Source organism: Rhinolophus ferrumequinum, chromosome 9 (assembly GCF_004115265.2).
Source record: "Rhinolophus ferrumequinum isolate MPI-CBG mRhiFer1 chromosome 9, mRhiFer1_v1.p, whole genome shotgun sequence".
Classification (NCBI taxonomy): domain Eukaryota; kingdom Metazoa; phylum Chordata; class Mammalia; order Chiroptera; family Rhinolophidae; genus Rhinolophus; species Rhinolophus ferrumequinum.
In genome coordinates, this window is record NC_046292.1 from 19481698 (window position 1) to 19494096 (window position 12399).

At 40.8% G+C, this 12399-nt stretch overlaps 1 protein-coding gene across 5 annotated transcripts in view; it reads left to right on the forward strand.

Annotated features, from left to right (window-relative positions):
• Positions 1–377: 377 nt before the first annotated feature.
• The window catches only part of PHACTR4 (phosphatase and actin regulator 4), a 73033-nt gene continuing 61011 nt past the window's right edge, over positions 378–12399 (forward strand). For all 5 annotated transcript variants that reach the window (XM_033114563.1, XM_033114564.1, XM_033114562.1 and 2 more), the window contains exon 1: positions 378–608. The gene's annotated coding sequence lies outside the window, so the exon portion shown is untranslated. The remainder of the gene's footprint in view (positions 609–12399) is intronic.

The following is a 12399-nucleotide window of genomic DNA, read 5'->3' on the forward strand; positions in this document are numbered from 1 at the left end:
ATGTAGAATAACTGGACTTAATGGGCTGAAGGAGGTGTCAAGAATGATTTCTGGGTTTCTTCCTTATGCATACAATTGAGGTTAACTTGCTTCGAAGTTTTTTTCACTTCAATTGGCCTTCAGTAGTTTTTCTTTTAGGGAGATTATATAATTGAAATTTGGCCACACAGGGGCTGCACAGTTCTCTAAAAGAGCACACTTAATATCACCTCCCTCCTTAGGACTTGCCTGGAGCTCTGTATATTGAACTCTGTCTTCCCAAGTCCAAAGACCTTTGTCCCCCGTGGTACCAGGAAGACGGCCAAGTACTTTTACACTCGGGGTTCCAGCAGCGGGGCGGCGCATGCCCAGAGAGACGGTGTGGGGCCGACCGCCCCGGGAGATTCCCGCCATTTTGTCCCGCCCAAGACACAGCTGGCACTGCTCGGGGACTACAAGTTCCGTAAGGCCCTGCGGCGGCACTTCCTACCCCTCACTGCCTGGCCAGCTCCCTCTCACCCCCCCTCCCGGGGCCCGAAGGCTCTGGCTGCCGCTGGCGGCCGGCGGGCCAAGTAGGATTTCCGGGGGAAACTACTGTGGAGGCTGAGGCGGCGGCTGCAGCGACCCGGGTGAGTTCGGCGAGGAAGGGAAAGTGAGCGAGAAGTGCGCGGGGTCGGACTGCAGGCGTCTCTTAGGCTAGGGCTACGTTCTTGGCTCCGCCAGGGGGTCGCGGTCCAGGAGAGGGAAATGGCTCTGGCCGCGGTCTCGGGCCAGGGCGGGGCGGGCCGGGGCCGACGCCTCCTCCTCCGCCCTCCCACAACGGTCCGGCGGCTGCTTCTCAACCTGCAGCGCGCGGGGTGCGGGCTCGCCTTCTCCGCCCCCGGCGCCTTGGCGGGGCTCTTTTGTCTGGGCTGCTTTGCACCCCTTTGTGCTCGTGCGTGGAGTCGCCTCCTCCGGGGAGCCCTCCGGGCCAGTCCTTGACGGGGACCTGTCCCTGGGGATCCGGTTACCGTAACCGGATCGGATCAAAGTCCATTTTTCAAAACCATCCTGCCCCAGACCTCTGCATCCCGGCTGTGCCGAGCGGAAGCTTCGGTCCCAGGCAGAGGGAGACGGAATTTCTGTTGAAAACCTCGAAGTTATTGTCTAACTCTTAAACTTCAGTCCCAGGAGGCTCCAGGGCACGAATCTCCAGGCGTTTTTCTCGGGAGGGGGATGGGTCTTTGGCAAAGAAGTGAGTCCCACTCCCCGGGAAACGGAGAAGGGATCGAATTTGCTGCGATGTTTGTATGGGGCGCAGCTGTGATCGGGGAACCAAAGAACCAATGCGATAGGCAGAATGGTAGCGCACGTCTCGAATCTCGGAGGAGAGAAAGTGATTTATAGGTCACAGCGAGCAGCCTGTTCATTCATTGCATGCAGAAAAAGACTAAAGCACTTCATCCAGCCGCCCAGTTCCTCACCCCCCGCCGCCCTCAAATCCTTTTCTTACTTCTCCTGCTTAAAACCAAAAGTCGAAAGAAAACGTTCTTTAATAGAAGGATCTGCTTTATAGAGAAATCAGAAACTTAGTAGCTTCTAGAAAGCAACAGAAAGGACTAGTTCACTGAGTAATAGGAATGAATCTGGATTGCAAGAGGAGAGAGATTCTTCTTACTGCAACCGGTGACTTGTGTGGATTTGATCAAATTTTGTTAGATAGTGGTAACTTTAAGTATGTCCCGTTGGAAGACTAAATTGCTAGATATCCAACTGAAGATCATGCTTTATAAAGGCCATTGCAAATATTCCTTTTGAAAAATAGATTTAGTATTTCAAGTCTGAAATGAGAACAACCAGGACCCCGTTACGTGAATCAGGGATGGTTATAGAGGTTATATAGATTAAATTCCAACCTTTGCCAAATAGGCAAATAAAGCCCTTTGTACTTTATTACTTTGATATCTCATCATGGAAGTGATTTACTCTGAGAATCCCAGATTGTGTTAGTAATATTGTATAGGGATGAATGAAATTGTTCAATTTGTAATCCGTCAGTGAGTGGGGATTGTTTGTGTTTTCCTGGATATGCTTTGAAGAAAGCATCCACAGAATTATTTTAGTAGTTTTAAAAATAATCTAAGGAACAGCAGTTGCTAATGACTGTCTTACTTATTTCTTCATATGTGACAGTGCTATCAGTGTTATTTTTTGAAAACAGCTCATATACGTTATGTAATTTGATTCTCACTACAATTCTGTGAGGTGGTTCTTTCATTTTATGGCTGATAAATCTTAAATTTCCAGCCTCTAAAATGTTCTGTGACTTGCCAAGGTAGGAAACAGTAAACCATACTTACAAGTCCACTGCTCTTTCCATTACCTCACACCTATTGCAGTTACACATCGTACCACCAACGCCTGTGATTTACAGAAATTTAAATATTGGAGAGAAATTATGAAGATATTTTCCAATCAGAGCAAACTGATTTATAAGGAACTGGAATTTCTAAAATTGTAAACAGTGTCATTCTGAACCCTAAGTCGTACTGAATGTTGGTCCCATTACCTTGTCTTAATGGTATGCTGTGATTACTTTGCAGCTAGTCAGAATGGCAATTTTATGGATCCCTGGGAGTGGAAGGGTGGTGAGTTCCTGGACTGAGGTTTTGACTAATCTTTGCTTAAAGGTTTATTAAGAAATATGTTGGAGAACATATATATAGCAGCTTTGGCTGCTGGAACTAACACTGAAAAAAGAACTGAAATTCAGATACTTTTCTAGCCAAAAAGTCAAGTCTCAAGAAAATGCTCTCTTTAGTTTTTGCTTTTAATAAAAACTTTTAATCAGTTTCAAACCTGCAGTTTTAAGGCTTGGATTTATGTCAGAACATGCCATGAATGTGACATCAGAAATAGAAACCCACTTCACCTCCCTTAAATTCTTCTTAGGTAGAATGCATAACATACCAATGGAATTGAGTCAATATAATCTAGCCTTTCTCACTAGTAGAAGCCTGTTTTAAATTTCTCTGTTATTATGCCATCATAATGGAAGGAACTTTTTTCCCTTGTGTTTTTTGCTGTTGGTCTTATTTCCAAATTAATTCATTCAGTCAAATATTTATTGACAGCCTGTTGTGTTCTAAGTACTGTTGTAGACCAACCCTGAGGACAAAGCAGTGAAAACAAAAGAAGTCTTTTCCCTTTTGAGGTTTTTAGACAGATTAGGGGTGGGGTGAAAGAGGGAGGAGTCAGACTGTAAATAAGTACTAAATAAGTACAGTCCTCACTTATTTACTGTGCATCTTTGAGGGGTAACCTCTTTGAATTTTAATTTTGTCATCTTTAACATGGCGACAATGATTCCTGTTCTACCTAGCTTGTGCAATTGTTTCTAGAAGTGGGTAGGCTAAGTATTTGGTTGAATTATACGCTTCAAATTCCTGCAGTATGTTACTGTTGCTACTGTTAGAAAAGGGAAAGGAGCATTAGAAGAAAATTATTTATAAAGAACGAAACAGAAAATGGATGGATTCTCTGGTCTAAGAGAAGCTGATGTCCCATTGTAAACTGTTCTGTGACTATTAGTCATGTCTTCACATGGACTACCATAACCCCTTATGTAGACCTTTTATAGCACTTACCAAATAAGACCATAATATTTGTTCTATATTGTCACAGTTAACTGTCTCATGGCAGCGACTGTGTCCGAGTCTGCATCCTTACTGCTTGGCACACAGCTCCAGGTATTTCATTGGGACTTTATGTTGAATAAGTGAATGAATAACAAAAGTAAGCAGGAGCAATTGTGGAGAATATCAGCACACAAATGCAGTGGCAAAAATGGTTCTTTTATTCAGAAAATTTTTTTTGGGGGGGGGCCCATTATGTGTTAGGATGTGGGTTATGTTCTGGCGGTACAAAAATGTGAAGATATATTGATTCTGCCTTGAAAAGCTTACAACATGACAATACCTAACAGAATGGTGAGTGTTAAATAGAAGTGTGTTATGTGGGTAAGGGACTGAATGATTCTATTTTGGTAGACAGTGAAGGAAGGGATTACAGAGGAAGTGATTTTGGAGCTCATTCTTGAGGGATGAATAAGAATTCACTGGGTAGACCAGTTACTATTGAAGTTGATCTAGCCAGAGGGAGCAGTTTGAAAGTAGGAATGGAAATGCGAAGGTGTAAGGTGTATGTCTGGGGAAGTCAGTAGTCTGGTATGGCTAGACGGTATCAGTTTTTGTTATTTTTTTTAAAGATTTTATTGGGGAAGGGGAACCGGACTTTATTGGGGAACAGTGTATACTTCCAGGACTTTTTTCCAAGTCAAGTTGTTGTCCTTTCAGTCTTAGTTGTGGAGGGCGCAGCTCACCTCCAGATCCAGTTGCCGTTGCTAGTTGCAGGGGGTGCAGCCCACCATCCCTTGCGGGAGTCGAGGAATTGAACTGGCAACCTTGTGGTTGAGAGCCCACTGGCCGATGTGGGAATCGAACTGGCAGCCTTTGGAGTTAGGAGCACGGAGCTCTAACCGCCTGAGCCACTGGGCTGGCCCCATCAATTGGTTTTTAACATTTTGTGGTTCAGATACCCTCTCTAGAAATTTTGAGAAAAGCAATAGATTTTCATCCCAGAAAACTGTAAATAAGCAAATATTCACGTAAATTTAGAAAGTTATGAAATACTTAGGGGTCTCTGGACTGCTGTTGGGGTTGAGTAGCTGAAGAGTTACAATGGCTGGTGGAAGGAAAGGTTGATGGCTGGGTGCTGAGAAGCATTCAAAATGCTTTGCAATTCAGGCTTTTTGTTTAGGGAATTGCTAAATCATCAAAGATTTTTAAGCATGTAATTGACAATCTGATCTGTTTTGAAAGGTAATTGCTTGCTATGTTCAGGGTAGGTTAGAGGGTTTAGGAGAGATGTTTAGAAAGTAAGTGCTAAAAAGGCAGGATTGAGGGCTTTTAAAATTTTGTTTTTGATTTTTAAAGGATGGGAGAGATTTGGCTTGTTTGAAGTAAAGGAAAAGGAGCTAGCGGAGAGTCAGGTATTGAGAGGCACAAGAGAAAAGGGAGATAATAAAGAAGCCTTGGGAGGAATTAGAATCTAAAGGAGAGGTGAGCCTTGAAAAGAAAATATGAAGAAAGGAAGGGAGAGGCTGTATATGGAAGTGCTGGAGATGGAAATTGAAGTTGGAGTAGTTACTGTTTATTCTGTACCCAGACACCGATCTATGTACTTTTCTATATGTTATTTTATATAGTTTTACAACAATTCTATAGAGTGGGTGGGCATTCCTATTTGACAGTTGAAGAAATTATCACTCAGCGAGATGAACTAAATGCTCCAGAGGCACCGAATAAATATTGGAAGAGATCTGGAATCCAGATATATTTGGACTCCAAAGCTCAGGATCATAATTTCTGCCTTATAGAGAGTGTTTTAATATCTGATGACCTCTTTTTTTATCTTCCTTTCTGAAACAATGGGTTGGGTTATCTGCAGCATGATAAAAGGATAGCGTGGGCTAGACAACTTCAGAGAGTGTTGAAAGTTTGGAATAGCAGTTGTCGAAAAGATACGGGAGCCAACCAGAGACAAGTAAAAGGGCTGCTGAACAGCAGTTAGCACCCAGCTGAAGTCAGACACAGATTACCCTGTAGTCCACCCATTCGGTCTCCTACATTCTCAGTAAGACAATGTTTCTTGAATATTGTTGATGTGGGCCTTGGAAGACACACTATACTATAACGGAAGGTGCTGCTGCCACCGTCTCTGAGCAAGTCACAAGGCTTGTGCTTCAATTTTTTCATCTGTTAAAAGGATCTGCATTACTTGATCCCTCAAATCTAGGATTTTACGATTTACAACCAAAAACATTCCAGGGGGTTTTAGGAGAGGGAGTGTGTTTAGTGGCTGTTAGATTTTTTGGGGGACGAGATGGTTGAAATTATACAACTTTTAGATTCAAGCTTGGTTTTCAGTTTAACTTCTCTATTATGTTTAAAGCACCAGGTGTTTTGACAATCTGAAAGTTCTGACGTAGTTACTGTGTATAATGGACTTACTTACCTTTGGAGTCTGAAGACCTGGGTCTTAGTTCCAGGTCTGTCCCTTCCTAGCTGTGAATATCCAAGTCAGCTAACCTCTTTAAACTTTAGTTTCCTCATTTATAAAATTGGGATAGTAAACTTTTCTTTAGAGGTGTCAGATGAGCTAATGGATGTCGGAGGTCTTTGTAAACTATATATAGTATTTAATAACATGTGAAAAGTTATTGTACCTGGCAAAGGAAACGGGGGCTGTACTATGATCAGTGCTGTACCAGGGAGAGAGCATAGGTATAGAGTGTGTCCTTCCATTCTAGGGTACTGAGTGGTAAGGGAAACCTGTGTCTGAACTGTCTGCACTGAAATTTAGAAATGTATTTGTAGTGTATAATGTTGCAGGGAGTTTTGTCACGTATACATTTAAAATAGAATCTAATCTTGAATCAAATCTGTGACTTAAAAAAAAACTTCCATTGTTGAAGATTCTCTACATTTATTCTCTCAGGTATGGACTTGTTAGCCCAGTTTCCAGCAGTAGTTTTTAGATAGATGTTGACTGTTTTAGTTAAGGGTCGGTGACAATTTTATGATTGTCTGACAGAACGTTAGTGCATTGCTTGGTTTGTTAGTTTCCTTTACGGGTGGCTCATTCTGATGGAACTCAACATGTTTAATCTCTTCCGGATCACTCGCGGTGACTTCACCCCGTACAGGCCATCTAGCTGCTAACCAGTGTACTTGACCCTGCCTACGCAGTGGCTTACTCTCTTCTTAGCACTTTGGTTGGCAACACAGTGTCAAAAATTGGTATAAAGGATTAATGATTCATCCTTTCTTTGAGTGATCCCAAAGCACTTTGTCCATATCTCTGCAGAGTACTTTTCCCTCTGTAGTTTACCTCTTTATTTTCCCTACTAAATAGTACCTATACAAGTATATGAAAATGCACTGAATTAAAGATTCCTATGTTGTTGGTTTCAACTTGTTTAACCATTACAGATGGTAAACAGTTATTACAAATAATGCTGCCACATAGGTCTTTGTACATGTAATGCTTTTCTTTTAATATGAAATCCCTGGATCAGCAGGTATGAACATTTATATAGTGCTTTATTGGTTTTACCAAATTGCCAATATCATCAATACTCTAATTTTCAGTGCTACGAACAGTTTACAATACTTGTTTATTCACAACCAACCTTCCTAATAATGGATTTTAATATTTTAAAAATATTTCCAGGGAGTGGCCGGTTAGCTCTGTAGGTTAGAGCGTGGTGCTCTAATAAAAAGGTTGCCAGTTAGATCCCCATCCACATGGGCCACTGTGAGCTGCACCCTCCACAACTAGATTGAAACAACTACTTGATTTGAAGCTGATGGGTCTTGGAAAAACACACTTAGTATAAATAAGAGTTTTTAAAAAATCCAGTTTGATAGTACTGCATAATTATTGTCTTAACATGTTAATCAAGAAAGTCAAACAATTTTTCATGTGACTGTAAATTCTGTTCTTGTTTATCGCTCATTTGTTTGGGTCTTTATGGTCTTAGGTTTTTTGGTTTTGTTTTTGTTTTGTTTCTAGATTTTATTGGGGAAGGGGAACAGGACTTTATTGGGGAACAGTGTGTACTTCCAGGACTTTTTCCAAGTTAAGTTGTCCTTTCAATCTTAGTTGTGTAGGGTGCCATTCAGCTCCAGGTCCAGTTGCCGTTGTTAGTTTCAGGGGGCGGAGCCCACCATCCCTTGCTGGACTTGAAGAGTTGAACCGCAGCCTTGTGGTTGAGAGCCCACTGGCCCATGTGGGAATCCAACCGGCCGCCTTCAGAGTTAGGAGCATGGAGCTCCAACCGCCTGAGCCACCGGGACGGCTGGCCCTAATATAAAATAATATTGAATGTCAGCTGTAATTGAAAAATTTTAAAAGGGGAGTGAAAAGGTGAAGGCGATTAAGAGGTTCACATTTCCAGGTATAAAACAAATAAATCATGGGGATGTAATGTACAGCATGCAGCATGATACGGTGTCAGACGGTTGTTGGACTTATGGTGATCACTTCTTTAGAAGTCTATAAATGTTGAATAACTATGGTGTACACCTGAAACTAATATAATATTGTATGTTAGCTATGTTTTAATAATCTTTTTAAAAATATTTGATATATCACTGAATACTGTAGCTTTTAAAAGTATGTTTTGTTTTAGAGGAATTTCTCAGAATGTGATGTACCAGGGGTGCCAAAAAAATGTATGCTATACAAAGGACTTGTTTTCATCTTTTGTTATCAGTATATATTGAGTATTACAATTTTAATATAGTTTTTTCCTTTCTAAAATGGGCACACATTTTTTTGCACCCTTTGTATGTGATGCCGGAAAGAAAGAGCTACATTTTTCTGTGTGTGGATTTTGTCATTTCTCACTGATGATGAACTGCCTGTTGCTGAGATCTGTATTTCCTGAAAGTAGTGTTCTTTATAACTCACCACGGATATTTCCTGAGTACTTTTGCTTATCCATGAGCCACACCTCTATTTTAAAGAGATGATTCATGCCTCAGTGGTAACAGAAGGACCATGTTTAACTAGGAGGTGGAGGTCACAGTCCTGCTTGAACAGGAAAATTAGTCCCATTTTTATGTCTTTACCCTTAAGCAATATGTTAAATGTTGATTATTTGTGCCTAAAAGTAAGCTTTTTTAAGCATAACTTTTTTTTGAGCAGACTTTTAAAAACATTTGTAAAACTCCATCTTTACTGAGAGCATGATTGTAACCTATAATGCTTTATTTTCTTTGTGGTAAGGCAAAAATCAAATGAAGTTTTGAATTAATTCTTTCTATTTGTAGCTACCAAATTTCTGTGCAGAGTATTAACAAAAATAGTTCAGAAATAACAAAGTTATTTTAGGGAACTGTAGAAGTTTTCTACGATTTTCCAATTTCCAGTCAAAAGGGTAGATTCTCTGGTGACAGGTAAAAATGATACATGTAGATTACAGTATTTATTCCTTATATTAAGGTAGTAGCATGTGTCTGAACAATTGTAGGTCTCTCTGGAATTGCAGATGATACACTATTTGTTTCTTAATTTTGTTTATTTCTCTAATGATGTACCTGTAAGTCAAGTCCAAGGAATAAATGGAAATAACTCTTTAATTGCCCCTTTTCTGCCAATGTACATTGGTTTCATTACTTTGATAGTGTATTTTGATCAAGTTTAGATCACAATAGACTCACAGTCTACTTTGAGTTTTGTTTTGCAACTAAAATCAAGGAGTGGAGTGAGCTTATTAGCATTACCTAGAAGTCCAGTTCTACTTTTCATGTGATTAAAAAGGAAAAGGGGAACTCTTTCCTTTGCTACCTCTATTTCCGTTATTATACTTATCATATGGTTTTAATACTATTTGTTAACCTGACCGTCTCTTCTCTACTAGTATTGCTTCGTAAGGATAAAACCATAAACTTACTTCATCTTTGTACGCTACCTAACATGGTATTGAGCATGTAATTGGCTCTTAACAGCTACTTGCTTAGCTGAACAGTTATTAAGCACCTGCTATGTACAAGCACAGTCCATTTTTTCACTGTTTTATTTTTTAACAAATATTTCATGCGATTCTCAGAACTCTTTGAAGGTGGGTATTCTTAATCTAACTTGAAGCCGGACAGGAGTTTAAATTATTCTGCATTATTATCTTTGTAATTAAAATGACTTACCAGTTCTGTATCAGTGATTGATACTTGAAACCAACTTTTTCTGATTTGTTCAATGAGAGATAATCAGTTCTCTTAACCATCTACCCAGTAAATTTTCATTCTTTAGTTTTTTTTGTTTTTTTTTTAAGATTTTATTGGGGAAGGGGAACCGGACTTTATTGGGGAACAGTGTGTACTTCCAGGCCTTTTTTCCAAGTCAAGTTGTTGTCCTTTCAATCTTAGTTGTGGAGGGTGCCGTTCAGCTTCAAGTTGTTGTCCTTTCAGTCTTAGTTGTGGAGGGCGCAGCTCAGCTCCAGGTCCAGTTGCCGTTGCTAGTTGCAGGGGGCACAGCCCACCATCCCTTGTGGGAGTCGAGGAATCAAACCGGCCACCTTGTGGTTGAGAGCCCACTGGCCCATGTGGGAATCGAACCGGCAGCCTTCGGAGTTAGGAGCACGGAGCTCCAACCGCCTGAGCCACCCGGCTGGCCCTCGTTCTTTAGTTTTTGTCTGAGTAAATATATACACTTGTTGAGCTTTCTCAGGAGAGAAGGTTTATTTGAAGAACCTGGGTCTAGTATTATGGAAGTAGCATGGAAAGGAATAGAATAGGCAGAAGGATAATCTTGAATAAAAGATTCTTGTCCATCAAAAGAATGACATGATGGTTTACATCTTGGTAGATTCATCTATGTTTGTATTTACAGCTTGAGGCTATCTTGGACACTCAAAGCGAAACAAAGAATGAAGGCTATTACTAGGGTGATTGAGACTAAAGAACCATTTTTGCTTTTAACATCAGAAGTTATTAGTCTGTGGTACACGCTTCTGCAGTTCCTTCACTGGATCTACCTCGCACAGTTATTAAAGTTGCGGAACGGATGCCTGTACACATGAAGGGTTTTGCTCAAGCTGGGAAGAGCATAGATGCATTTCCCAATTCTCATACGCTCATGTTAATACCACCAAGACTATGGCTCCTGTTAGCAACAGCAGCATTAAAGATCTGTTAGCTAAACTGTAGATGAAAGGTTTTCAGTATTGCAGATATCAAATAAAACTGAAATGATTTTTCTTATTATTTGTCTTAGATTTTATGGACATTGTCACAGCTACCAGTTAAATGTGAACCAGACTGGCAAATGCTTCATATGCCTCTAAAATTTTATTTTTAAATCTGCTTGATATTAAAAAAACAGATGCTTTTGGTTAGGAGGTAAAAACATTATAGTCGGTTGTCCTGTGTAAGCCCGCTTTTGTTTATGTTGCCTGGCCCAGTACATCCCTGTGTTGATGAATGTCTGGTGTTTAGTTAAAAGCAGTTTATACAAAACAAGATTTTTAGCATTTAATTAAGTAACTTAGCTAATTTGTTGTTTGGCTAGTTTCATTTGTAATTTGTAATAAGAAAATGACCAATATATTTCCTTACCCTTTTCTAAATTTGCAGTCAGAAGGGAACTTGGAAGGGATTTGTTAGAATTTGGAGGTGGTGGTGGAGGGTGTAGAAAAGTGTTGGGAAGAGGATGACCAGCATACAAGCATTAACGAAAAGGATCACGTCTGAGGTCTTGACTGCCTTTTCTCCCTCCTTGTCCTACCAATTTTTTTTATGGTGGCAGCAACTTTCTAGTTTTTGCAAACTGAGATGTACCCATTCACCGATAATATCAGGGTTTGCCACTTTTTCTAGAAATGCCCTGCTGTCAGCATCTGTTTATAATCTAGTTGAATTTTTACACGGTCTTAAAGAAACATTTGGCAGTTTAGCTGGTGAAGAATCTTCTAAGAACAAATTAGACTAGTGGCTGTACTTTTTTTTTCTTTAAAGTATTTTAGATCCGCAGTTGGGAATCCACACATAAAGAGGGCTGACTTAAGTTATGTGCTGATTTTCGATTGCATAGGCAGTCGGTGCCTCTAAGCTCTTGCACTGTTCAGGGGTCAACTGTCTTTGGCCCCTTCCACCCTGGAAAGTGGACAGTTTATTCTTAAAGGAATAGGGACATATTCTGGGTGTAGGTTTGCCTTTCCTGCCCTTAGGGCTGTGCAGTGAGCACTACGTAAGAGTTTAGGAAATATTTAGTGAGCATCATCCCACCACACATCATTTCAGGACAGGGGACCGCCTCTGTAGTCAGTGCAGGAGCGGGCCCAGGGCCATGGCATCTATGGTGGCAGCAGATGCAGCAGCATCCAGAAGATGCTAGCCTGAAAGAGGACTAGCGCAGCCTGATGAAAGCACAGCTGAAGCACCAACTCAATGTAGCATTTTATGACAAAACAGTGCCATCCTTCACATGTAATATATGCATAGTCAACTTGCCATCAAATGGCTGGTTGGCTTCCTTAAAAGTTTGTGTCATAGTGAGAGCTTAGTGTTTGTCTCTGCTGCTGGCCATTGGACTTTTGGTGGCAACAGAAGCATCCTTGGTAAGTGGGAATTCACACTGTTGTCCATGCATAGTGTATATGTATCTCTGTCACCATACCACTTTCTTTCATGTGCCCATTGTGTCAGCACTGGGATGCCATGACAAGAGATGGCTGATGTCAACTGCTTGAATCATTGCTTGGTTGTTCAGTGCCTAACGTGTGATAGAAAGATCTTCAGATGTATCTACTCCTATGTCGCACATGCTTCTCCCCTAAGACCTCCTTGCTCCAGTTTGCTAGTCTTTCTCTTACGTCCC